At 35.5% G+C, this 24,697-nt stretch overlaps 2 long non-coding RNA genes across 2 annotated transcripts; both read right to left on the bottom strand.

Annotated features, from left to right (window-relative positions):
* Positions 1-11,048: 11,048 nt before the first annotated feature.
* Positions 11,049-13,608, bottom strand: LOC142223728 (uncharacterized). Its single transcript, XR_012718877.1, has 2 exons — positions 13,205-13,608; positions 11,049-11,330 (listed from the first exon to the last, which is right to left on the bottom strand). It is a non-coding gene; the product is annotated as an uncharacterized LOC142223728 (long non-coding RNA).
* Positions 13,609-14,431: 823 nt separating this feature from the next.
* Positions 14,432-20,978, bottom strand: LOC142226018 (uncharacterized). Its single transcript, XR_012719572.1, has 3 exons — positions 19,981-20,978; positions 16,590-18,099; positions 14,432-14,714 (listed from the first exon to the last, which is right to left on the bottom strand). It is a non-coding gene; the product is annotated as an uncharacterized LOC142226018 (long non-coding RNA).
* Positions 20,979-24,697: the final 3,719 nt, after the last annotated feature.

Below are 24,697 nucleotides of genomic sequence, written 5' to 3'. Positions count from 1 at the left end.
CCTAATCCTTTCTTTTATACTTCACTTGATTTACTATGTATTGGGGATACTGAGGCGTATTTGTTTGAATACTTGGTTCTGGTGTACTCTCCCAGGCCGCTTGTTGTATCAATTTTGTAAAAGCATCGACTTCTTCCTCAATATTATTTGGATTGTAGATTGGCGAATGTTTAATAGACGTGGTAATTATGTGACGAAAGTAATCCCAGTCGGTTCTGCTGTTTGTTAGGTTGACATTAGTTTGTTTATTAGTTGCTTCACTTAGATAATGAAGATATATAGGAGAATGGTCAGAACTGAGTTCATGTCCATCTTCAATTATCAGTTTGTTTTCCGGTATTTTCCTAGTAATAAAAAAGTCAATCAGATCAGGAGTTATATACACGTCTGTTGGCCAGTAAGTTGGCTTACCGGTAGATATTACTGTACATCCTGTATTCATAATTGCACGATGTAACTATCTGCCCTTTTGTGTGGTCAATCTAGAGCCCCATTGTGTGTTCTTAGCATTGAAATCCCCTCCCATAATAAAAATATGTTTATGTGAATTTAGCATGTCCTTGTACTGATCAAGTTTTATATTATGTCGTGGTGGACTGAAAACGGATGAAACTGATGCCAGCGTTTGTTTATGTCAATTGTTAGAGTTGTAACTTGAAATTCCTCTACCGATATAGTATTTTCAAGCCAATGTTTAATTGAGGTTTTAATAATGACGGCACTTCCTCCTCTGGTGGTGTTACTTGGATGGGGAGCATGAAATACATCGTAGTTTTTAATTTTCAGGAATGAATTTTTAACAAAATGCGCCTCTCTTTTGAGGTATATATCAATATTTTTCCACATAAAATGTAGCGAAGTTCATCTGTGTTTTCGGATACCATTTGTATTCCACTGCATAATTTTTATTAATGTCTGCATCTATTAAAGTGCTTAAGCAGTTGACTAAGCACTTGTTAAATGATTCAATTGACTCCAATTTGGATAGGATTTTTGAAACAATAGTTTCGTTGGTAATTTTTTGTGCGTTTACCTGTTGAGCGTTTTTGTTTTTGACTGTGTCAGAGTACAAATTAGTAGTTCTGAATTGAATTGTTTTTGATGTATTTTGCGGTGTAGTTGGAGCTTGTTCATTTCTTTGTGGTCCATTATTGTTTTGGAGCAGATTTTCAGCGATTTGAACACGTTTATAGAGTTTTTGCTATTGATTACGCAACTTTTGAAGTTCCTTAGCGACAATACATCCTCTATAGCTCGCAGGATGTTGTTCGCTGCAATTGCGGGTTTTCGCAATTTTTTGTTTCGTGTTTGCCCGCGTACTTAGCGCCCCTTGGTTGTTTAGAGCAGTAATTCTTTGTATGATTATATCTCCGACAGTTCTTACATTGGGGAATAGCATTTGGAAGTTTGATGGCTTCTATTTTGACAATGGTGTTCAAAATTTGCTTTATTTCATATATATCTTTTATATTCCCCGAAGGATGGAAGCTTAGAATAAATATATTGATATATAGTGATGAGTTTTGTTAAAAGCATTCAAAATATTGAAGCCTTGTTCTTTCAGATCCGAAATAATTTCGATGGGGCTGCAAGAGTGATGTAGGTTTTTCGCTACCACACGTATAGGGCGATCATGTTTGCTTTCATGTGAATGCCACTGTATGTTGGCCTCATTAAGAGCTTTGGTTACTTCTCTGTAATCATTGGCTTCGAACGTTGATATTTTAAGAGAATGATCATCTATTTGTTTTATAGTAAACCCATGAGAGGCTTTTGGTTTTGTGATGTTGCGAAGGGCGGTGTAATTTTCCACAGCGCTAACTATAATAGGTGGTGGGCGAACAGGCCTTGGCTGAGCACTCGTAATAGTGTCCGTGACCTCAGTATTTTCAGCATCTGGATTTACAGTATCCTCTCCATGGGTTATCGGGGGTGTAGAGGGCTCCTCTTGTATTTCAGTAGACTTATTTCTTGCCTTTTTACCTTTTTTTCTATTTATCACCAGGATCCACTCGGTTTCCTTTGCTAATTCCTCCTCGTCAGTTGCGTATATTATCTTTCGGGTCTTTCCCCGAGTCATTAGCCATACTAACATTAGCATTAGTGGCTTCTTCACTACTTCCATTATAATTATATGTTCTTTGAGATTGTGCGAATTTTGAACGCAGTGCTGTACTTTCCTCATGCAGTTGGCTGCAAATATTCTACAACGCTCTTATTCTCTCTTGGAGATCAATGTTGATATGCTCTAATTCTTTGAGTTTTGAAACTCAGCCGCTCTGCCGTAGCGGCTGATGGAGTTTCATCCATTTTTCAAAAATAACCCAATTAATATATTGTTACGTATGTCACCCGTTTCATTGTATCATGCGATCAATTTCACGAGCTTAGCAGCGTTGTTCTGCCCCTTATCTGGGTGACTAGAACAATTGTTTCTGTTATGCTGAATTGATTTTTCTGTCTCTCAGTTTGTTTATCGTTTTTGTTTATATTCTTATACAGTAAATATTGGCAATGAATCTCACTTGTATATTTGTTTGTGTTGTTGTTGTGACTTTTTATTGATCTGCCAGTATTAATATAGCATCACCGTTGTTTTAGTTGCAGTCAGCAAAATCCAGTGTAGATTCCCAACTGAACTCGAGTAACTGTTTTTTTTTTTAATTAAAACTGCTTTGTTTGATACCCGTTACGGTTTTAACCACGTCTATGAGCTACAAAAGCTACAGCTAGACTGAAAAGCTACAGTACGTGTACTGGTAAAACCAGTACGTCTGGCAAGCCTAGATCGGAAGCTTAGAAAAAAGTCATTAAGAATGTTCAATGTTGAAGAAAAAATGCTGAAATGGAAAGTATATTGAAATTGTTTTATAGAATTCTAATTTAATATTATTCCATGTAAAAAAATATTCAATTTCAGAGCAATCCAAGATGAATTTGGAAAGTTTTTTGTTACACCTCAGCTTATAGTAATTTAATTGTAAATTGGTAAGTATTCTTTTTAAAAATGTGGTTTTCTTTTAACTAAAATATTTATGTTACTATGACCTTTATATTACCAAAAACACAGTTTTTAATACCTTATTTTATTATTTCTTCAATCAAATTTTTTTAAAAGCTATATAATATTTTTTATGTAAAAAATAAATCTTTAATTTCAATTTAATTTATAATTTAATAGTGAAATGGTAAGGTTTCTTTAACTTTCTTTTAACCAGAATATTTAGTTTTTTATTTTATTATATATTTAATAAGATTTTTTTGAAGCAAATTTAATGTTTTTATTTAATTCGTTTTGTTTGTTATTGTTGGTTTCACTTCAATCATTATTGATGTTTTTGATTTCAGCTTAAAACCATGCATTGACTAAACTACAAGTGTAGCTAACCAACAGAGGAAAAGTATGCTTGTCAAATTTGTAGGCTGCAAGATGGTTGGATGTACAGCTGTTTCGGAATTACCTCATTCCTCATCAGCATCCTCTACTTGCAGCAAAACTATCAACCAATTATCAGATTAAATTCGGGTAATTCACTGGACCCAAAGTGAACTACACTTGTTTACTATGTCACTCAGTTTATTTTAAATTAATAATAAACAAAAATCCATACTTTGGTTGAATTAGTAAAACTTAAATATGATCTTCCAAACAACCAAAACACACTTTACGTCGAAAATAAAATTTATCGTTGTCATTTTGACGAAGGATGAGTGTCTAGGGTTAACTAGAATATTTAGTGTTTCTATGTCCTTCACATCAACAACACAGTTTTTTGAGTTAAAATAGCATACTTCATTATTTCTCTAATTATATCAGGTACAAATTTTATGAGGTACGTTTACCTAAGAAAAGTTGAATTCTTTATACCATTTTATAAAATGCTCCCAAATATGGTAAGTTAAAAGCTAATATGATTAGTAATTTTTATTACATGGTATACATTTTTCATTACTCCTTCCATTTTTTGTTCCATCAAACTTCGATTTACGTCGTCGCTTTTTTGCCCACTTTATCAGAAACGCCTTCCATAAGTAATGTAAGTATCAACGATGATGACATCGAAACATTTTCTTCTGAAATTCTTACCGAAATTACTGAATTCCCTTTATTTTTTAAATTTTTTATTATGTACATGCACATACATCAGATATTGCCATTTTCCTGATCTGGCCAGATCGGCCTAGATCTAATCAGATATGGCGGTAGATCTAATAAAATTAAATAAAAATTAAAAAAGAATGAAAGTCGTGAACTTTAAATTTTAAAATTTCAACTTGACCGATTGTTGGGCGCACGGACTGCAAGACACTCCCATCGGACATTAGCCATCATTATAGCCTTAAGGCCGGTACTATGTTCATTCTTGCGAAAAATTTTTATGGAAACTATTATTTCGCACATAGAAAGCGGCGTTTTTTTAGGTAGCTTGGAGCGCTATTTTACAGGGAGCGATATTGGATTAAGTTGGTGGTGTTGCTTGTTTTTACAAAATAACATTTTATTTTTCCTTGGGCAATTGATCTGCTATTCCGTTGATCCTTTGTATAGTTTCGGAACAAAAATATGGCCCGTGTTTGATTTATAAACCCGCACAAATAGTTTTTAATAAATAAATTATTTCTTAATTCACATTGCAAATGGCGCCGTGCTATAAACGTCAGTTTTTCAACCCGAAAAAACAAAGTATCACAAATGGAAAAAATTTCGCAAATTTTTCGCATTTTTTGGTTTTGTATGGAGTTTCAACGCGAAAACCGAACAGAGTACCGGCCTTTACGCAGTAAGAGCTTGCTGGTAGCCAACTTTTACTGAATATGAGACAAAAAATCGGAAGGCACGTCAAAAGTCAGATTTCCGATAGTAGAAAAAATTCAAACGTCGAAAAATGGAATTTTCACATTTGGAAAATATCAGAAAGTCTATTTTTCCAATTGCGAAAAATCGACTACTTTTTCAAATTGTTTAAAAAAGTCTCCTGTTAGATTCTCAGTACAATCCCTAATGGATACAAACAAAAAATTATTCAACAGAATAAAAATAAACGAAATTTAAAAAAAATGTACGTCATATAAGATTATTTTCAGGGAAATCCATCTCATAACGGTTTCTTTATATGCCAACATATACACATGTGGTCAAATTAATAAGTACGGTAGAGTTTTTTTATGTTCCATAGTAAATTTAAGAAATATAATTATTGAAAAGCAAAATAAAGTCTATAATTCATATTAATGACATACATTTAACTAAAAAGTAAATAATTTTCTGGAAAAGACGAGTGCAATGAAAAGCTAATCCAAATAAGGCAAAGTAATCAAATCAAAAAATTAATGGACAATAATAAGTATATTTTCTAAATCGTGAAATATACAGGTCTACTTAATTTTTTTTGTGTTTAAATTTAACATAATTTTGTTACATTATCAATAACCAGTGTATCTAACTTTATTTTGATAACATTTATACTCGCTTTGACATATTACTTACAAGCTTCCGACTGGTTTCATCTGAGTTTTCATACCATGTAATCTGTACAAAATTCCAAAGTTGTTGTTTATTTTTAAATGTTTCATTCCCAATTCTGTGTTTTAACTCTCCCCAAAGGTTTTCAAAAGGAACCAATTTTTAATAAAGCGAGAAAGAAGTGTGTTTAGGATCGTTGTCTTGTTGAAACACCCACATTAGAGGCATGTTTTCCTCTGCGTACGGCAGCATTGTGTACTCCAATATATTTCTATATTCGAACAGGGTAATGCGTAAAATTCGACCTAGGCCATACCAGAAAAAACAGACCCATACCGCTATGTTCCCGCTCCCATGCTTGACCGCCATTTTTGTGAAGCGCATATGAAATTCTTTTCCTTGGGGTCGACGAACATTAAGACTACTGCCATTTCGGAATATTTTTTTTAGTTTCATCGCTCCACAGGATATTGCGAAATTTTCCCGCACCTACTGTTCCTGACCACCTATAATGTTTTCTGGCGAAGCATAGTCTCATCTTACAAGTTTTTTTCCGGAGCATACGAACTTTTCTGACTGTTCGGCCGGGTAATTTGACATGCACTAATCACCGCCAAATAGATCGTGCAGATATCATATTGCCTATTTCAGCAGAAATTTGTCTGGATGATTTGAAAGGGTCTTTTTTTGGGAGAGTGACAAAAAGATTATCTGTTTTTCGAAGTGTCTTGCTTGATTTTCCACGTGTTTTCGCAGAACTTCTATTCTTTAGGGCTTTTTAGACACAAAGTAACGATCTCTTAAAAGATTTGACGGTCGTTCAAAGAGATTTTCCCTCAATTCTTAGAGCTAAAACCAGTCTTTTCTTTTCTACTGCAATGACTTTTTCGGTTCATCTAGTAACTATTTTTTATCAATTTTATATTATTTGCATTCAATTCTAGAGGTGTGCACGTGACACGAAATTGTCGAGACTCACGAAAATTTTCGTGATTAACGCGTGAATCACGCTCATGGCAACGGCGTGAGTGTGCGTGATTAACAATCAAAATGTCGTGCGTGAGCTTGAGTCACGAAAATATTATCTTCGTGAGTGTGCGTGAATAAAGATTTACGCTCACGAAAATAATCCCGCTCACCAACATAAAACGCTTCGGTGTTAAATTCATTTACAATTTTAGTGACACCTGGGATGTTAAGAGTGTAATAACGCTCTCGACTTTAATAATGCTCACGTTTTCAGACACGCCGCTAAGGTAAATTACTCAAAAAATTATTCGTGAGTCACGACATTTATCGTGAGTCACGATATTTTCGTGAGTGAGTCCTACCAAACAATATCGTGCGTGAGTGTGCGTGAGTAAGAATTTTCTGTCGTGAGTGTGCGTGAGTAAAATATTATTCACGTGCACACCTCTATTCAATTCATCGCCACTAAAAACACAATAAAAAACGTTTTGCAAAATTTAAACATTTTCATATAAAAACGCACAATGTACTTATTTTTTGACCAACCAGATAAAGCGCTTTATAACACATTGGTCTAAATGACCTGTTTCAGCGGGAGTAATTCACAGGAAGAAGTTTGAGCTCTAATATTTAGCACATGTATTAGTGGCAGTTAAAGAAGTGTACAGTAAAAAAATCAGCTAGTTGGACCGATATATAGGGGAGTTATATCGATTTATATGTCTGTCCGTCGAAATATTGTTCAACCATTTTTTTCATTTTTTAATATTCATTAAATCATTATCAAATTCATTTCTGTACTCAAATACATTAAATAACTTAAACAATATTCTCTGAAAGGTTTATATAACATCTATCCACACGGTTCATCAATACTTATTTAAACTGTAAAGAAACATGAGTTGGTTATGTTAACATTTGTAAATAAACTCTTACGTTAAACTATTCTAACGTTTCTTTGTACGAGACAACCACAACCTTTCCTTTTTCTTAAATCGGTCGAAACATCTTTTGTTTTTGATCAATTTTTGTTTAATTTTAGCACAAATGTTATCTATTTGCTTCTTGACAAATGTTTTGCAGTCTTCATCACCACTTCAATAAAATTTCGCAGATATGCAAATAAAAACACTTCTTTGCATTATGGTTATTTTCTAACCAAAAATTTACAATATCGGAATTGTTGATTTTGATGGTGGTATATTATGAGTTGGGGTAAATTGGGGCAAAAGATTTTTTCACGGTATGAAAGCTCACATCTTAACATATCTACAGATACAAATAACTTTGCAAATGAACTCGAATGAAGACAGTTCTATTCCAAGAAACACAGACTCCACGATCAAAACGTCACTACAAACACTACACACTTTAACGCAGGTTTTTATTAAACACAACACTTTTATTTAAAAAAATAATTCTAACATATTGTTATACATACCTTCAGAAGTAATTTCCATTTATTAGATATTTGTTATTATATTAACTATTTAAAAAAAAACATATTTTTTAATTCACTATTTTGAAGTAAATCAACAGAAAACGAAGATGAAAAAATATGCATCACAAAGATAACACAGGAAACAAAAATGAAATTTTTGCGTTTTTTCTTATTGTATCAGTGCTGCCAATATTGAACTTTAGTTACATGACGTAGTTAGGTTAGGTTAGGTTAAAGTGGCAGCCCGATTAAGATTCAGGCTCACTTAGACTATTCAGTCCATTGTGATACCACATTAACTAAAAGTACCTATTACATATAGGCACTTCTAGTTTTAACCGTTGAACCTTCTCGATTATTTTCTTCTGTTGAACCAACCAGATTGTTCCAAAAACATTAGCAGACTGCTTAAGTTAACGTTTTCCAGGTCCGCCAGTAATCTGAAGCTATATGCCCCTAAAATTTGCTTACGCCTTACACAAAATGCAGGACACTCACACAACAGGTGTTTTATTGATTCCTTTTCCTCCGCATCATGACAGCTCATACAATAGTCATTATACTTCGCACCAATAGTTTTTGCAAAATCGCCTATCAGGCAGCGACCCGTTATAGCAGATATCAGGAGTGTATCTGGCGTCTCGAGAACACTAGCATATTTAGTGTGCGGTTTAAGTTTAAATGGGGCCATATTTGCTTGGTGTCGTTACAACCCTTACAATTCTCCCATCGAACATTTGCCATCATGACAGCCTTCTCACGCAGTAAGAGCTTGCAGGTAGCCAGAGGCACACCAACAGATTCTAGTTCCCCTGGAATATGTAAGGTAGTTCCTAGCCTTGCTAGCTCATCTGCTTCGCAGTTCCCCGGTATGTTCCTGTGGCCAGGCACCCATATTAGGTGAATATTGTGCTGCTCAGCCATCTCATTGAGAGATTTGCGGCAGTCGTTTTCGAGTTGAGGAACACAGAGTCCAAGGATTTTATTGCTGGTCGACTGTCTGAGTATATATTAATGCCAATATTGCTTGGAGCATTACTTCTCAGCCAATTCACCACTTTTCTTATTGCTAATATTTCAGCCTGAAAAACACTACAGTGATCAGGTAATCTTTCCACTACGTTAGGCACATCTGGCATTATTTTAAGGACCGAACTGTGACCGTAACTTTTTTCCGACCACAGCGATAGCTCGCGCAACCGAACAGCCGTTGTTGCAGCTGACTGTTTGGCCAAAATGTCTAAAGGCAATAGATGCAGTATGACATTAAGGGAGTTTGTTCCTGTCCTGCTGAATGCACCTGAGATACACAAGCACGCCATACGCTGAACTTTGTCTAAACTTGTCGGCTGGTGAACCATTTTTTGATCGATAAATACTAATTGAATAAAATAAAAAGACTCATGCATCTTAAATAAACTTAAATACCCTTCAGTTTTTGGTGGCAATTGACCCCTATTTCCAAGCAGTTGGATTTTTATACTGGTCGTGGGACTGGTTGTATTTAGCCGGTTGGTTGCCACTTCATGCATTTGTTTTTAGAACACAGTGAACCTATCCCCTAACAGGTTTAAGTCTCTATCATAGGGATAATTAAAACCTTTCTGGCCCTTTTGAATCTATAACAGGGATAGTTCTATTTTTAGTTATATTTTCCCTACATTTGTTCATTTTCTAGCAAGGCTGCGTTTAATGACGTTTGTGGCTGAGTGTGTTAAGGCGTTCTGTTATAGTGCCAATAAACCCAGGTTTTATACCTGGTCGAAACGAAAAAGTTTTCATATTGTAATATATGTAATTGAACAATATAGATTTTTTTAATAATAGGACAGCTTTTCTACCATTTGCTACAATTTGTCTCTAAAGGCCAAAGGCATTGAACTACAAACCATTTGTTCCAATTGGTTTTAAATCGTTGGAGTCAGTCTAGCTCATCTAATAGCTGATCTCTAGTTCATTTTTTTAATTTTTGAAGATTAGTCACTTTACTTCTTACCAATTTCCATTTTTTTAAATTTAATTTTCAATTGTTCGATTAATAAAGTCTAAAAATACTTCAAAAATTAATCACTTGAGGCTGGTAAATTTAACGGCGACAAAAAGCGACGATTTTGGCGACAAAACTCCACACCAGGAAAACCGATTTTCGTCGATAGCAGAATATATCGACGAACGGAATACCAATTAGTGGCGACAGATGAAAAGCGACGGCGACTCCAGGAATAAGGGTGAATAAGAAAATAAAAGTAAAACAACATTGCTAAAATTAAAAAGTAAATTTGGTGGACAAAATTGTTTTTTAGATTTCTTCATTCAGAAGAAGAGCTGTCTTTCTAACATGTCTATTTGAACTGGTTAATGGATGGGTTGAAAACACGCCGTAGAAGGCTCTTTTTCGTCTGCAATTGAGTGATTTTTTTAATTTGGCTTTAATTTGTTTTCTTTCCTTTGTTTTCTTGATGAAACACCAAATATTGTAAAAGCATATAAAATTCTATACATCCACACCTTTTTTGTAATGCAAATTGACTGATTTGTACGGTAATTCTCGTTTTCCAAAAAGTAATTGAGTCACTTGACTGCGCAATTGAGTGTAATGACTGCGCACTGCAAATAAGCAAAACCATGGTGAATTTTCAAAGTATGTCTCTATTTTAATTCGTCTATGACAGTTGGGTGCACACACCTGTGGAGTATGCCTTTTCAGCATATTCACCAGGTTGCACGTAGCGAATGTGCGTGATTTGAGTTACAGCTCTAGACGTCTTGTATATGATGCATATGCAATCGTCTGGCATATGTACACTACAATATATGTTCCTTGTTGTGGAGGAATCCAATTTTTCGATACTGTTACTTTAATATACTTACTGATTTGACACAAGCTTTGTATCTCTCCTACAATTGGCATCCATGCCAGATAAGGCCGAGCGATTTTCACGAATGTGGCCGAAATATGAAGCAAATCGCTTTTTGTTATATGGCAGTTATGTACAGACTGACTGATAAATTTTAGATGTAGTAATTTTTTCCAATAAGTTATGTTTCGTGAAAATAATTCGTTACATATACAAAATATGTGAACTGTATACGATATAAATTCACGAAATATTCACAAAAATATACCCTAGTTCCACATGCTACCAGCATCAAATGTATAATATTTCAAACTAATTATACTCTACATAATTTGTATATTTAGTACAATTTCAAACACATCTTTCAAAGATCACATTCCTTTATATGTGGCACTAACTATCATTTCGGTTGGATGCACCAATATCTGGTCAACAATTCCAATCTGCTTTGCTTCTTCTGGGGACATGAAATTGTCGCGCTCCATTTTCTCATATAATATGTCAAGCTCTGGTTGGTATGTTTTACGTAAATATTTGTAAGCTGTTTTTTCAATTTCATAATTTCTTCCGCTTGAATTTGGATGTCGGTTGCTTGACCCTAAAAAAAATTATATATACATGTAATATATCATTGACACTGCTGCCATAATCTTCATTTTTACAATTAAAACCAAGTTTTGTTTTGACCAGATGTGTATGTATGTATACCCTCCACCATATGATGGGGGTATACTAGCTTCGAACCGTTTTTTGGTAGGGTTTTTTGAACCATTTTTTGATCGATAAATACTAATTGAATAAAATAAAAAGACTCATGCATCTTAAATAAACTTAAATACCCTTCAGTTTTTGGTGGCAATTGACCCCTATTTCCAAGCAGTTGGATTTTTATACTGGTCATGGGACTGGTTGTATTTAGCCGGTTGGTTGCCACTTCATGCATTTGTTTTTAGAACACAGTGAACCTATCCCCTAACAGGTTTAAGTCTCTATCATAGGGATAATTAAAACCTTTCTGACCCTTTTGAATCTATAACAGGGACAGTTCTATTTTTAGTTATATTTCCCTACATTTGTTCATTTTCTAGCAAGGCTGCGTTTAATGACGTTTGTGGCTGAGTGTGTTAAGGCGTTCTGTTATAGTGCCAATAAACCCAGGTTTTATACCTGGTCGAAACGAAAAAGTTTTCATATTGTAATATATGTAATTGAACAATATAGATTTTTTTAATAAAAGGACAGCTTTTCTACCATTTGCTACAATTTGTCTCTAAAGGCCAAAGGCATTGAACTACAAACCATTTGTTCCAATTGGTTTTAAATCGTTGGAGTCAGTCTAGCTCATCTAATAGCTGATCTCTAGTTCATTTTTTTTAATTTTTGAAGATTAGTCACTTTAATTCTTACCAATTTCCATTTTTTTAAATTTATTTTTCAATTGTTCGATTAATAAAGTCTAAAAAAAACTTCAAAAATTAATCACTTGAGGCTGGTAAATTTAACGGCGACAAAAAGCGACGATTTTGGCGACAAAAATCGACACCAGGAATACCGATTTTCGTCGATAGCAGAATATATCGACGAACGGAATACCAATTAGTGGCGACAGATGAAAAGCGACGGCGACTCCAGGAATAAGGGTGAATAAGAAAATAAAAGTAAAACAACATTGCTAAAAATAAAAAGTAAATTTGGTGGACAAAATTGTTTTTTAGATTTCTTCATTCAGAAGAAGAGCTGTCTTTCTAACATGTCTATTTGAACTGGTTAATGGATGGGTTGAAAACAACCAGTCAAAAGATTGGTTTGTAGGTATATATGTGGGGTCCAATTGACGCTTTCTATGACAACTCCATGTTAACTTCACTGGTCACCTAACCGATTAAAGACCTGTAGCGGTTATAAGTGAAACGACCGATTTGGGACCAGTCCCACGAACTGAAGGGTAGCTTTGCTTGCCGCCTTCAAACATGATGCATGTGTATAAATCATTAAGCAGAACATGTTCGATGAATTTCACAATATTCACAAATAAGGGCCAGTTTTTCAATGTGTTCATATTAATTATCGTGGCGATAAAACAGCTGATCCCATACAAAAAATTTACTGACCGGTCTATCTTCCCGTTGAGTATAAATCGGAGGATGAGAAACTGGGCATTAAGATACCATATGTATTTATTGTATATATTATTGTTAGTCTAGTAAGGATTACTCATAGATGAAAATAAAAAAACAAAACAAGTAACAGGCTGCCTCAACATTTATTAAAGTCAGGAGTGTTCTTCAATATTCACGTTTAATGTCTTCAATTGACTGTGCCAATATTGGTTGATTTTTTGGCGAAATAGAGCGGTATATGACAGTGAATTTCGGTGCATAAAACCCCTGTCGGCTCACAATTCCTGCCTCTTTTCTCGAGTTTCACGCAAACAAGAAACAACGCTAAAATATTTTCTTGTTGAAAAATTACCTCAAAGACACACGAAGGCCGATGACACCAAATCTTGGAATTTCGTCATGATTAAGATTATGCGATGATGCTAATTGATAAAACCAAATATGTTTGTTGTCCGCTAACTCTAGCAATCGACTGTGGTTTTTATTATTTTAAACTTTGGAGCACTCCAATTACAGTTGACAACGCTAAAATATTTTCTTGTTGAAAAATTACGTCACAGACACACGAAGGCCGATGACACCAAATCTTGGAATTTCGTCATGATTAAGATTATGCGATGATGCTAATTGATAAAACCAAATATGTTTGTTGTCCGCTAACTCTAGCAATCGACTGTGGTTTTTATTATTTTAAACTTTGGAGCACTCCAATTACAGTTGGCATAGACCAAGGAAGGTATAGACATCTCAAGTGAATTCACAGCGCTGTAGTTTGTCTGCACGCCGTAGAGGGCTCTTTTTCGTCTGCAATTGAGTGATTTTTTTAATTTGGCTTTAATTTGTTTTCTTTCCTTTGTTTTCTTGATGAAACATCAAATATTGTAAAAGCATATAAAATTCTATACATCCACACCTTTTTTGTAATGCAAATTGACTGATTTGTACGGTAATTCTCGTTTTCCAAAAAGTAATTGAGTCACTTGACTGCGCAATTGAGTGTAATGACTGCGCACTGCAAATAAGCAAAACCATGGTGAATTTTCAAAGTATATCTCTATTTTAATTCGTCTATGACAGTTGGGTGCACACACCTGTGGAGTATGCCTTTTCAGCATATTCACCAGGTTGCACGTAGCGAATGTGCGTGATTTGAGTTCCAGCTCTAGACGTCTTGTATATGATGCATATGCAATCGTCTGGCATATGTACACTACAATATATGTTCCTTGTTGTGGAGGAATCCAATTTTTCGATACTGTTACTTTAATATACTTACTGATTTGACACAAGCTTTGTATCTCTCCTACAATTGGCATCCATGCCAGATAAGGCCGAGCGATTTTCACGAATGTGGCCGAAATATGAAGCAAATCGTTTTTTGTTATATGGCAGTTATGTACAGACTGACTGATAAATTTTAGATGTAGTAATTTTTTCCAATAAGTTATGTTTCGTGAAAATAATTCGTTACATATACAAAATATGTGAACTGTATACGATATAAATTCACGAAATATTCACAAAACTATACCCTAGTTCCACATGCTACCAGCATCAAATGTATAATATTTCAAACTAATTATACTCTACATAATTTGTATATTTAGTACAATTTCAAACACATCTTTCAAAGATCACATTCCTTTATATGTGGCACTAACTATCATTTCGGTTGGATGCACCAATATCTGGTCAACAATTCCAATCTGCTTTGTTTCTTCTGGGGACATGAAATTGTCGCGCTCCGTTTTCTCATATAATATGTCATAGCTCTGGTTGGTATGTTTTACGTAAATATTTGTAAGCTGTTTTTTCAATTTCATAATTTCTTCCGCTTGAATTTGGATGTCGGTTGCTTGACCCTAAAAAAAAATTATATATACATGTAATATATCATTGACACTGCAGCCATAATCTTCATTTTTACAATTAAAACCAAGTTTTGTTTTGACCAGATGTGTATGTATGTATACCCTCCACCATATGATGGGGGTATACTAGCTTCGAACCGTTTTTTGGTAGGGTTTTTTGAACCATTTTTTGATCGATAAATACTAATTGAATAAAATAAAAAGACTCATGCATCTTAAATAAACTTAAATACCCTTCAGTTTTTGGTGGCAATTGACCCCTATTTCCAAGCAGTTGGATTTTTATACTGGTCATGGGACTGGTTGTATTTAGCCGGTTGGTTGCCACTTCATGCATTTGTTTTTAGAACACAGTGAACCTATCCCCTAACAGGTTTAAGTCTCTATCATAGGGATAATTAAAACCTTTCTGACCCTTTTGAATCTATAACAGGGACAGTTCTATTTTTAGTTATATTTCCCTACATTTGTTCATTTTCTAGCAAGGCTGCGTTTAATGACGTTTGTGGCTGAGTGTGTTAAGGCGTTCTGTTATAGTGCCAATAAACCCAGGTTTTATACCTGGTCGAAACGAAAAAGTTTTCATATTGTAATATATGTAATTGAACAATATAGATTTTTTTAATAAAAGGACAGCTTTTCTACCATTTGCTACAATTTGTCTCTAAAGGCCAAAGGCATTGAACTACAAACCATTTGTTCCAATTGGTTTTAAATCGTTGGAGTCAGTCTAGCTCATCTAATAGCTGATCTCTAGTTCATTTTTTTTAATTTTCGAAGATTAGTCACTTTAATTCTTACCAATTTCCATTTTTTTAAATTTATTTTTCAATTGTTCGATTAATAAAGTCTAAAAAAAACTTCAAAAATTAATCACTTGAGGCTGGTAAATTTAACGGCGACAAAAAGCGACGATTTTGGCGACAAAAATCGACACCAGGAATACCGATTTTCGTCGATAGCAGAATATATCGACGAACGGAATACCAATTAGTGGCGACAGATGAAAAGCGACGGCGACTCCAGGAATAAGGGTGAATAAGAAAATAAAAGTAAAACAACATTGCTAAAAATAAAAAGTAAATTTGGTGGACAAAATTGTTTTTTAGATTTCTTCATTCAGAAGAAGAGCTGTCTTTCTAACATGTCTATTTGAACTGGTTAATGGATGGGTTGAAAACAACCAGTCAAAAGATTGGTTTGTAGGTATATATGTGGGGTCCAATTGACGCTTTCTATGACAACTCCATGTTAACTTCACTGGTCACCTAACCGATTAAAGACCTGTAGCGGTTATAAGTGAAACGACCGATTTGGGACCAGTCCCACGAACTGAAGGGTAGCTTTGCTTGCCGCCTTCAAACATGATGCATGTGTATAAATCATTAAGCAGAACATGTTCGATGAATTTCACAATATTCACAAATAAGGGCCAGTTTTTCAATGTGTTCATATTAATTATCGTGGCGATAAAACAGCTGATCCCATACAAAAAATTTACTGACCGGTCTATCTTCCCGTTGAGTATAAATCGGAGGATGAGAAACTGGGCATTAAGATACCATATGTATTTATTGTATATATTATTGTTAGTCTAGTAAGGATTACTCATAGATGAAAATAAAAAAACAAAACAAGTAACAGGCTGCCTCAACATTTATTAAAGTCAGGAGTGTTCTTCAATATTCACGTTTAATGTCTTCAATTGACTGTGCCAATATTGGTTGATTTTTTGGCGAAATAGAGCGGTATATGACAGTGAATTTCGGTGCATAAAACCCCTGTCGGCTCACAATTCCTGCCTCTTTTCTCGAGTTTCACGCAAACAAGAAACAACGCTAAAATATTTTCTTGTTGAAAAATTACCTCAAAGACACACGAAGGCCGATGACACCAAATCTTGGAATTTCGTCATGATTAAGATTATGCGATGATGCTAATTGATAAAACCAAATATGTTTGTTGTCCGCTAACTCTAGCAATCGACTGTGGTTTTTATTATTTTAAACTTTGGAGCACTCCAATTACAGTTGACAACGCTAAAATATTTTCTTGTTGAAAAATTACGTCACAGACACACGAAGGCCGATGACACCAAATCTTGGAATTTCGTCATGATTAAGATTATGCGATGATGCTAATTGATAAAACCAAATATGTTTGTTGTCCGCTAACTCTAGCAATCGACTGTGGTTTTTATTATTTTAAACTTTGGAGCACTCCAATTACAGTTGGCATAGACCAAGGAAGGTATAGACATCTCAAGTGAATTCACAGCGCTGTAGTTTGTCTGCACGCCGTAGAGGGCTCTTTTTCGTCTGCAATTGAGTGATTTTTTTAATTTGGCTTTAATTTGTTTTCTTTCCTTTGTTTTCTTGATGAAACACCAAATATTGTAAAAGCATATAAAATTCTATACATCCACACCTTTTTTGTAATGCAAATTGACTGATTTGTACGGTAATTCTCGTTTTCCAAAAAGTAATTGAGTCACTTGAGTGCGCAATTGAGTGTAATGACTGCGCACTGCAAATAAGCAAAACCATGGTGAATTTTCAAAGTATATCTCTATTTTAATTCGTCTATGACAGTTGGGTGCACACACCTGTGGAGTATGCCTTTTCAGCATATTCACCAGGTTGCACGTAGCGAATGTGCGTGATTTGAGTTACAGCTCTAGACGTCTTGTATATGATGCATATGCAATCGTCTGGCATATGTACACTACAATATATGTTCCTTGTTGTGGAGGAATCCAATTTTTCGATACTGTTACTTTAATATACTTACTGATTTGACACAAGCTTTGTATCTCTCCTACAATTGGCATCCATGCCAGATAAGGCCGAGCGATTTTCACGAATGTGGCCGAAATATGAAGCAAATCGTTTTTTGTTATATGGCAGTTATGTACAGACTGACTGATAAATTTTAGATGTAGTAATTTTTTCCAATAAGTTATGTTTCGTGAAAATAATTCGTTACATATACAAAATATGTGAACTGTATACGATATAAATTCACGAAATATTCACAAAACTATACCCTAGTTCCACATGCTACCAGCATCAAATGTATAATATTTCAAACTAATTATACTCTACATAATTTGTATATTTAGTACAATTTCAAACACATCTTTCAAAGATCACATTCCTTTATATGTGGCACTAACTATCATTTCGGTTGGATGCACCAATATCTGGTCAACAATTCCAATCTGCTTTGTTTCTTCTGGGGACATGAAATTGTCGCGCTCCGTTTTCTCATATAATATGTCATAGCTCTGGTTGGTATGTTTTACGTAAATATTTGTAAGCTGTTTTTTCAATTTCATAATTTCTTCCGCTTGAATTTGGATGTCGGTTGCTTGACCCTAAAAAAAAATTATATATACATGTAATATATCATTGACACTGCAGCCATAATCTTCATTTTTACAATTAAAACCAAGTTTTGTTTTGACCAGATGTGTATGTATGTATACCCTCCACCATATGATGGGGGTATACTAGCTTCGAACCGTTTTTTGGTAGGGTTTTTTGAACCATTTTTTGATCGATAAATACTAATTGAATAAAATAAAAAGACTCATGCATCTTAAATAAACTTAAATACCCTTCAGTTTTTGGTGGCAATTGACCCCTATTTCCAAGCAGTTGGATTTTTATACTGGTCATGGGACTGGTTGTATTTAGCCGGTTGGTTGCCACTTCATGCATTTGTTTTTAGAACACAGTGAACCTATCCCCTAACAGGTTTAAGTCTCTATCATAGGGATAATTAAAACCTTTCTGACCCTTTTGAATCTATAACAGGGACAGTTCTATTTTTAGTTATATTTCCCTACATTTGTTCATTTTCTAGCAAGGCTGCGTTTAATGACGTTTGTGGCTGAGTGTGTTAAGGCGTTCTGTTATAGTGCCAATAAACCCAGGTTTTATACCTGGTCGAAACGAAAAAGTTTTCATATTGTAATATATGTAATTGAACAATATAGATTTTTTTAATAAAAGGACAGCTTTTCTACCATTTGCTACAATTTGTCTCTAAAGGCCAAAGGCATTGAACTACAAACCATTTGTTCCAATTGGTTTTAAATCGTTGGAGTCAGTCTAGCTCATCTAATAGCTGATCTCTAGTTCATTTTTTTAATTTTTGAAGATTAGTCACTTTACTTCTTACCAATTTTCATTTTTTTAAATTTATTTTTCAATTGTTCGATTAATAAAGGTTAAAAAAAACTTCAAAAATTAATCACTTGAGGCTGGTAAATTTAACGGCGACAAAAAGCGACGATTTTGGCGACAAAAATCGACACCAGGAATACCGATTTTCGTCGATAGCAGAATATATCGACGAACGGAATACCAATTAGTGGCGACAGATGAAAAGCGACGGCGACTCCAGGAATAAGGGTGAATAAGAAAATAAAAGTAAAACAACATTGCTAAAAATAAAAAGTAAATTTGGTGGACAAAATTGTTTTTTAGATTTCTTCATTCAGAAAAAGAGCTTTCTTTCTAACATGTCTATTTGAACTGGTTAATGGATGGGTTGAAAACAACCAGTCAAAAGATTGGTTTGTAGGTATATATGTGGGGTCCAATTGACGCTTTCTATGACAACTCCATGTTAACTTCACTGGTCACCTAACCGATTAAAGACCTGTAGCGGTTATAAAGGAAAAGTGAAACGACCGATTTGGGACCAGTCCCACGAACTGAAGGGTAGCTTTGCTTGCCGCCTTCAAACATGATGCATGTGTATAAATCATTAAGCAGAACATGTTCGATGAATTTCACAATATTCACAAATAAGGGCCAGTTTTTCAATGTGTTCATATTAATTATCGTGGCGATAAAACAGCTGATCCCATACAAAAAATTTACTGACCGGTCTATCTTCCCGTTGAGTATAAATCGGAGGATGAGAAACTGGGCATTAAGATACCATATGTATTTATTGTATATATTATTGTTAGTCTAGTAAGGATTACTCATAGATGAAAATAAAAAAACAAAACAAGTAACAGGCTGCCTCAACATTTATTAAAGTCAGGAGTGTTCTTCAATATTCACGTTTAATGTCTTCAATTGACTGTGCCAATATTGGTTGATTTTTTGGCGAAATAGAGCGGTATATGACAGTGAATTTCGGTGCATAAAACCCCTGTCGGCTCGCAATTCCTGCCTCTTTTCTCGAGTTTCACGCAAACAAGAAACAACGCTAAAATATTTTCTTGTTGAAAAATTACCTCACAGACACACGAAGGCCGATGACACCAAATCTTGGAATTTCGTCATGATTAAGATTATGCGATGATGCTAATTGATAAAACCAAATATGTTTGTTGTCCGCTAACTCTAGCAATCGACTGTGGTTTTTATTATTTTAAACTTTGGAGCACTCCAATTACAGTTGACAACGCTAAAATATTTTCTTGTTGAAAAATTACGTCACAGACACACGAAGGCCGATGACACCAAATCTTGGAATTTCGTCATGATTAAGATTATGCGAATATGTTTGTTGTCCGCTAACTCTAGCAATCGACTGTGGTTTTTATTATTTTAAACTTTGGAGCACTCCAATTACAGTTGGCATAGACCAAGGAAGGTATAGACATCTCAAGTGAATTCACAGCGCTGTAGTTTGTCTGCACGCCGTAGAGGGCTCTTTTTCGTCTGCAATTGAGTGATTTTTTTAATTTGGCTTTAATTTGTTTTCTTTCCTTTGTTTTCTTGATGAAACACCAAATATTGTAAAAGCATATAAAATTCTATACATCCACACCTTTTTTGTAATGCAAATTGACTGATTTGTACGGTAATTCTCGTTTTCCAAAAAGTAATTGAGTCACTTGAGTGCGCAATTGAGTGTAATGACTGCGCACTGCAAATAAGCAAAACCATGGTGAATTTTCAAAGTATATCTCTATTTTAATTCGTCTATGACAGTTGGGTGCACACACCTGTGGAGTATGCCTTTTCAGCATATTCACCAGGTTGCACATAGCGAATGTGCGTGATTTGAGTTACAGCTCTAGACGTCTTGTATATGATGCATATGCAATCGTCTGGCATATGTACACTATAATATATTGTTACGTTTTTTTATATTTAGGCGTTTTTAATTACCCGACAATTAAAACACAGTTCTTTTAAATAACGACAATCTACAATTTATTTACTATGACTTCACACTTTACAATTCGTTCACACTGAAGTTATTCGTTTGACGCTTTAATTAAGACTGACTCGTTAGCAGCATGCGAGCGCTTTTATATATGACGGTGTGGCAATACGAGAACATTCTGGTAGCACTACAATATTCTGGCAACGCCAGAACATTCTTAGACAATGCTAGAAGGATCTACGACCATTAAGTAATTCGTCTGGTGGCTGCCAAACACATACACACTCACATAGATATATGCTCGCATTACTACAACAACAATGACAATAGACAATGAGATGAAATGAGAAAGCAAAATAACAAAGCAAAGGGGTTGTTATTCTATGAGAGAGTAAGAACTAACATTTCGGTAAGCAAACAAAAGAACATAAAAGAAATTCAGGAAAATACTAGAAAATGAATAGATGATTCCAACAAGTGATAGCGAAATTTTATCGTTACAATTTTAAATTTTAAATTAACGGAAACTAATTTAAATAAACTTATATCTATAATTATCAAATTCGTAACACTGCCTCCCGCTTAAGCCTGTTCGTCCCGAACAGGCACAGAACCTGTTCCGTAAGGAGCCAATCGTTCCAGATGTACAACTTTCATCTTTGATCTAGGGCTGTCGTCCTTCTGAATCCGGTATACAACATCATTGATCTTCTTGATGACTTTGTATGGGCCTTCCCACTGTGTTTGCAGTTTAGGACACAATCCTTTCTTTCGTTGCGGGTTAAATAGCAGAACCAATTCTTCTTCTTGGAAGCCTTCAGTATTTGCAGCACGATCGTATCTCGCCTTCATTCTGTTGCTGACCATTTTTATTTTGTTGCGCACTGATTCGTGAACTTCACCGAAAGTGTTTGGGATGTCGTTTCTGTTTTCTTCCATGGCGAGCTCATTAGGTTTAGCACCGAATATCAGATCACCAGGCAACTTCAACTCAGTTCCGAATAGAACATTGGCCGGTGTTCGAGAGGTGGAATCATGAATGGCAGATCTATACGACAGCAAAAACTTTGGTATATGCTCGTCCCAGTCCCTCTGGCCGTTGTCCACTACTTTTCGAAGATGTTCCTCCAGAGTGCGATTAAACCTTTCTACCATGCCATCGGATTGTGGATGTAATGGTGTAGTCCTCGTTTTCTTGATACCAAGGGATTCACACATCTCTTTGAATATGGCCGATTCAAAATTTCTTCCCTGGTCTGAGTGAATCTCGGACGGCACACCGTAGCGACATATCCAGTTTTTGTTGACAACATCCACAATCGTTTTTGCTTCTTGGTTTGGAATTGCATACACCTCCGGCCATTTGCTCAAGTAATCCATGACCACAAGGACATAACGGTTTCCAGAATCACTTACTGGGAAAGGGCCTGCCACGTCCATTGCTATTCTTTCAAACGGGGCTCCTGGTCTATACTCTTGCATAGGACCTCGACTTTTCCTTGTTGGACCTTTCGCCTTCATGCACTTCTCGCAATTGGCTACCCATTCAGCAATTGATTTCTGGCATCCAACCCAGTAGAATCGTTGCTTCACTTTCTCGGCTGTGTTGGTTATTCCCAGATGACCTCCACTGGGACCATTATGGAGCTCCGCCAAAACATCTCTTATTTTGGAATCCGGTACGATGATCAAATTTCGGCTGCTCTTGCCATCTTCGCTTTCCCATTTACGTTGCAGGGATCCATTGACTAGAACTAAACTATCCCATTGAGCCCAGTATGCTTTCATAAGTGGACTTTCGGCTGCGATGTCTTTCTTGCTGGGTTTCTTATTTTCTTGTTTTGCCGAAATAATTTTTCTCAGAATGGGATCTTTACGTTGCTCTGTTGACCAGTCTGTGCCAGATTCGATGTGTAACTGCCTGACATTTACAACTGTCTCCTTTGGTTCAGCCTTCGAGTAGCGTCTGTTTTCTACATTGCAATGCCGTCGTGTCAAGGCTTGATGAATAACTTGTTTGCCACCTTTTCTATTATCCGCAAAATTTGAATTTGAGTCGCTTGGCTTTGTGGTCGCCTTCTTCTGACTATTGTTTAATGGAGATGGCGAGATTGACCCCGACGTTTTACGCCACGCTTTACATTCCCGGGAAAGATGCCCAGCCTTATCACAGTTATAGCATTTTATTCTAGATTTATTTGCCTGCTGCTTCATTTCTTGCATTATCTGCTTTAGAGCCTCTTTTACCAATTCAATGACCGATTTCGATTCTTCACACTCGGTCTCTACTCTGCGTACTTTGTGAATTTGAGGCCGTGCCAGCAATCTCGCAGTCTCTTGTATAAGTGCAAATGTTACTGTTTCTGTGAATGTAGCTTTTTGTGCGGCATATGTTGCACATTTTATCTCAGGGTCTCGAATGCCATTCACAAAAGTCTCAATCTTGATACGATCTATAAGAGGATGATTCTCTCCAGGGTATGCCAAAAGCACTAGCCGCTCAACTTCTGTTGCGAAATCTTGTAGGGTCTCGTTTGATTTCTGGACTCTACCTCTTAATTCCATTCTAAAGATGTCTTGCTTATGTTCTCCACCATACTTGCGTTGTAGTGCAGCTATTACTTCGTTATAGTTATTTCTAGAAGCAGCGGGAATGCTTTGTATCACATCAGCAGCATTGCCCTTTAATGCCAATAGAAGTTCAATTGCTTTATCATCGTCATTCCACAAATTTCTAGAAGCAACCATTTCGAATTGGAATTTGAAGACATCAAATGACGTTGAGCCATCGAAAACAGGAGTTTTGATTTTTGAGCCCTCAATGACGCGCACTGGACCACCTTTAATTTCCAGCTCTGACATTTTTTTCTCGATGTGCAGAAACTTCTCATCATGAACCATAATTTTCTCATCCACAGAAAGAACTTTCTTATCCAATTCCACAATTTGATTTTCTATATGGTCCACACGTTTTTCCATGCCTTCAGAAATTTGTTGTAGTTTTTCATTGAGAATTCTAGAATTTTCATCGAATTTTTCTTCCAATTTTCTTGAACTTGCTTCCATTTGTAGGGCATTTTCTTTCTGCAATCTAGAATTTTCTTCCATTTTTCTAGAACTTTCGTCGAATTTTTCTTCCATTTTTCTAGAATTTGCTTCCATCATTTTGCTCAAAACATTGAGCATTGATGTGTAATCCACAACACTCGAAGCCACAGATGGAGTTTCTACACTGCTTGTATTGACGAGTATTGATTCATCAATGTCTTCCTTATAATCAAACTCATGCGTCGCAATGTCCATATTACGCCGTTCAAACTCTTCCAGTAGACGCTTTTGAAGCTGGGCCTTATTGCCTGTTGTCGGCAGCTCCAGTTTGCTCAATTCCCTTTTTAAGTCTTCCACTCGAAGCTCATTAAACTTCATTGTAGATTTTTTTTTCGTTATTCCACTTCTGACACCAATTGTTACGTTTTTTTATATTTAGGCGTTTTTAATTACCCGACAATTAAAACACAGTTCTTTTAAATAACGACAATCTACAATTTATTTACTATGACTTCACACTTTACAATTCGTTCACACTGAAGTTATTCGTTTGACGCTTTAATTAAGACTGACTCGTTAGCAGCATGCGAGCGCTTTTATATATGACGGTGTGGCAATACGAGAACATTCTGGTAGCACTACAATATTCTGGCAACGCCAGAACATTCTTAGACAATGCTAGAAGGATCTACGACCATTAAGTAATTCGTCTGGTGGCTGCCAAACACATACACACTCACATAGATATATGCTCGCATTACTACAACAACAATGACAATAGACAATGA

The sequence above is a fragment of the Haematobia irritans genome, chromosome 2 (genome assembly GCF_050003625.1).
Source record: "Haematobia irritans isolate KBUSLIRL chromosome 2, ASM5000362v1, whole genome shotgun sequence".
In the NCBI taxonomy this organism is placed as follows: domain Eukaryota; kingdom Metazoa; phylum Arthropoda; class Insecta; order Diptera; family Muscidae; genus Haematobia; species Haematobia irritans.
The sequence above is the reverse complement of the archived record's forward strand: the minus strand, read 5'-3'. Positions and strand labels throughout refer to the sequence as shown.